This window comes from Colias philodice, chromosome 8 (genome assembly GCF_061535455.1).
Source record: "Colias philodice isolate Cphi_HAF_F1 chromosome 8, ilColPhil1 Martin Lab GWU primary, whole genome shotgun sequence".
NCBI classification, from domain to species: Eukaryota; Metazoa; Arthropoda; class Insecta; order Lepidoptera; family Pieridae; genus Colias; species Colias philodice.
Genome location: NC_143093.1, coordinates 4,909,913 through 4,914,773, shown reverse-complemented (window position 1 = coordinate 4,914,773; position 4,861 = coordinate 4,909,913).

The window sequence follows — 4,861 nt, the reverse complement described above, 5'->3', positions numbered from 1 at the left end:
TGTTTAAAACGAATGACAATTTGTTTAAGCTCATAAGTCGGTCTAAATTGCACGTTATTTTATATATCAAAAGGGGACAGGCGTTTACTAGGAACGACCTTTGGCTACATCTAATAGATACATATTAACTATTTCCACGTAGATTGTAGCGTAGATTACGATGCTTCGTCCTTTCCCTTCATTTTATGCGTTCATAATATTTATATTTTTCAGTATAATTTATTATAATCTCCAGGAAGGTATGAGAGCATCGATTATGCGTTAAGACGAGGGCTTGGTGTCGAGCGCACACTTGCTGCATCATTTCATATTAACGATACCCATCAATCACGAAATAATTTTCCTTGTTTTCTCATAATCACGCCACTTCCTTATTTGTGGGTGTATTCGGTATTTATTACAAGTTTACCTACACAGCTAAACGGGTTAAATTTTCGTATACAAATATATTTTGAACCCCCTGTAGGTATCACTTCTTATGTGGGAGTGTGGGAGGCATTCAGGACAAATTAGATTACTAAATCTTGATTATTTACCACCCTATATTGCGCCTTAATACAATCATAGTAAATACACAAAGCTATCAGCAAAGGCTTATACATAGGTATATTGAAAGTAAAAACCTATATTGCGAAACCAAAAAGATTGCTGCGGTAAACGGCTATAAATTATTATCATAATCGTTGTTCTGGGTCAAATGTGCAGATAAATTATTAAAAGCTGAAAATTGTTTACTTCGAGATGTGTATCTCATGTACACATAGGTACGTGTATGTACATCTAGACATCTATATTACGTGAATCCAACCCAATCTTAATTTATCATAAATGTTTATATTATTATCGTAATCTAAAAGTCTCAGCGAAAAAAAGTATTTAAATGTAAAATTTAACTTCATTATTTAATTGTTTCAAAAAGCTACATAAATATTCGTATTTATACGAACAAAATAATACTTCGTCGTTCGCGACGAAGTATTATTTTGTTCGTATTGTTCTGGCAAGTTTAACTGGAGGAATATTTGGACGGCTTAATCCGGAGATTTCAGTAAATAGCAAGTATGATGAAGTCACACCTTATTCAAGGCCCGAATCCCTTTCAGGCGTCCGCGATACGCTATGAATAATGGTATTTACAGAAAGCCGACCGCTATTGAAAATAAAACTTTTATCCTATAGTGATGGACAAAAATTTAACGACTATTTTCGGGGATCGACGGTAAGCGTGACTTGCCGATATCTCTTTGTCAATATGGAAGAATAAAATTCCTTTTCTAAGTATATCTTTAGTAAATAAATCATAGATAACGTGGTATGAATATAAAAAGCATAACGATTGAATTTATGAAGGGTTACCCGGGGCTACATAAGGATTCCTGACTCGGCATTTTAGTAATGTGACACGTAATTTAGCCATTTACATGATATCTTTTCTGTGTTCGTTTTGTAAATTAAAAATAAATAAAAATATGTACATAAATTGAAATATGAAATACAATCTAAATTGAATTAATTAATTTGTCTCGCATTTCGTTGTTATTTCGTTACTGGGAAAATAATTAAGTTACTCGTTGTCTAGAAAATGTGCCGTGTAGCGATTCAGGCTGTATTTCATGAACAATATTGCTCGGACACGCGTAGCCTTCTATATTTTATAACCAACCTCCCGTACCATTTTACTAGACAATTACAAGTAAATTTTACACAATTTATTACTAATTGAGTTATAAACGGAGTGTGTTCTTGGAAGTGTAATTGTACAGCTTTATTAAAGGAAAATTGTTATGTTTTATTTATAGCAATTTTTAATAAGACAATGGAATAATAATATGGTTCCATTTTTGTAAATTTCAATAGAATGTTGGTTCCTTTAGAGTTACTAAAATCATCGATGATAAGTGTGGAGGTATAGAATTAGTTGATGATTAAAGAAGTGTCATGAAATCAAAAATGTATCACGTAGGAAGATATATTGAATGGATATGAGAAAGTTGTTAACGTAATTGTATCATTAACTTTTCTTAAACTTTTCAAAGAGAACCTCTGGAGTTTTTGTCTGTAATTTAAACATTTTCTGTTTGATTTTTCTCAATCCGGACAAGAGATTAAGCTGACAAAGGCGGATTTCATGGACGTCGACTTCGAATACGAAGTTTTATTGAAACCTTTGCCTTCTTTAATTTTCGTGGATATGCTTTTAAATAATCTGGTAAACCCTTTAATTTATTTTAATATCTTTTACTTTACCTTATACCGTGTTTTTGCTCAAATATTTTCGATCTTTAGTTACAATAACTTTTTGATTTCATATACTGTAGTACCTACTGCAATCTTATTGTCTCGTTTTTAAAAAGAAAGAATGAACTGAATGTTGTTAACTACCTTTACCTGAAAGAATGTGCGTAAAAAACCAATGAATTTATTTCTGTTATCAAGTCTTCAAATAATGTCGAGTTTGAGACAAAAAAGCATTGTTTGAAATTTCTATTAAATCTTCCTCTGATCCTAAGAAATAAAAATACTTTAATTTCTATTATTATTAGGTCTCTTGACCGCCTCCTTGGTACAGTGGTTGACGCGTGAGCGTAGAACTGAGGGTTCCTGGGTTCGATTCCCGGTGGAGACGAAGAAAAAAAAATATCTCGGTCTGGCAGGACACAGAAGGCTGATCACCTACTTGTCCCTAAAGAAAAGCGATCAGTGAAACAGATGCATGAATAATGCATCTGCCCCTTACCCCACTAGGGGACACGGGACTTCACTTATTATTAGGTTCAAGATTGATCAAAATTATGAGACAGGCAACATACAGTGAGGAGAGTTATACAAAAATAATTCAAGTAGCAGCGAGTTTTTGCCACAATGTACCAGACATCCATTCTCCGATTGTCTTGGACAGGCCCTTCGGACATAATTAATACGTCCAAGGCGATAAAAACTGGAGTGGAGCATTCTTCAGAGAGATCTCGATGACGGGGAAGTATCACTGTCGGTCAGCAATATTTTAGGAGGAAATGAAACGTACTTCAAAGGCCAAAAATGTAAGAGGCTTTTTCAGGTTGCTTTACAGATTGCAAACCGTAATTTTTTGTTGTATCCTTCCTTGAGTTCAAATTAATATTATTTTGTTTTTATGACAAGCTATTTTCTTTGCTTTATTACAGTTTTGGTATCCAGTCTAGAAAATATGTGTTTGTAATTATTACTCTGCTGAACAGACATACATTAAAACGTACGTACTTACGTTATTAAGTTTTAGCCTGAACTTTTCATGTAAAAATATGAATTATATTTTTAGTCTAGACTAATAAAGGCGAATACATGCGTTGATAATCTTTGCACATTGTATTGTAAGTACGTTTCAAAGCATCGATGTATCTATTTATGAAAAAAATTACACACAGTATTTACACAAAAGCATTCTTTTACGCAGTGAAAAATAATGATTTAAAATCCGTCCGATCACGCTCACCTACCATGCATTACACGATTTAACAGCCAATCAATCGGTTAATACCCCTCAGCAAAAATACGGGCGGGAATCCATCACGTCACCTGTACCCGTTAAGTGCGGAAAAATGGCTGACAATTAATTTTATATTTCAAATGGGCGCAGTTAGCCTGGTTATTGGTGAATCGAATAGATTGTTATTGTATAGGTAAACGATTACGCAGGATTTGCCGGCTTTGCTTAATAGTCAGTACTTGTTATTATTTAAGTTTAATGTGTTATGTGTAACGTTATTATAGTTTAAGACGAGTAGAATCAGCCGTGTTTAGTGAAATACTCGTCGAATAATTTAGATAGGAAAAATATACTGTTATATAGTGTAATATTTAATAGCTCTACATTCCAGTAAAAATACCCTAACTGATGATTTAATGCTTTAAAAGCTATAAGGATTTACAAAATATACGGTACACATATTATATCGTGACCATCCGAGTCAAGGTGATTATTAGGATGTCATTACTATAAGCTAGATAATAGTTTATATTTTATAAAATTACCCATAGTATAAGTTGAAGCGACTGCAACGTCGATATAGGTGATCACCGTCTCGTATACCATTCAAGTAGCAAAATAATTTGGAAAATCCAAAAGTGCACGCCTCATAATTTTTTTTTAATAAATATTTATTAATTATTATTTTTGTTTATTTAATAACAATTAAACCACATCGAATCAGACCCTGAAAAATGAAAGGGTTCTATTCCTGAGCATACTCAAGCGTAAGAGAAAAAAAAAGACTCGATTAGTAAAGTATTTCGGTCGCTATCGTGTTAACAAGAGAAAGGATCCGCACATACAGACACACGGACGTCCAAGACAGAACTTTTTTAAACTGTTTTTTAACTAGTTTAAATAACAAAAATGACATCAAAAATATCATGAACGTTAAAAATAGCGTTTTTTCTTAATATGTGTATGTATGTATTATCTTACAAGTGCAATGTATGATACATAAAGACATTTTAAGTTTGAAAAATCAGATGTTTTGCGCGAAGTGACAGTAGTACCCACCTCAACGCTTCGCTTATGAGGCGTGCAATATAGTAAGTGCATTGTTGGTCTAAATACTTCACAAAAGAAGATCGATGAGTTTTAAAAATGTCACTATGTTAGTGGAACTCTCCAGAGTATTTGCTACAAAGTACATTGAAGATCGCTATCGGCTATGGCACCGATAAATCTGATTCTTACAACTTTAGTTGACACCTTCTGCAAAGCAAATCCCGGGCTCGGCCCTAAGTCTATAAACGAAGAATAAATCGTATCGTAATGCTTCGTAATGGCCCTAAGGGGTACAACGAAAAACTTCTTGGGAGCTATTAACTTTATTTAAGGGGGTTATAAACC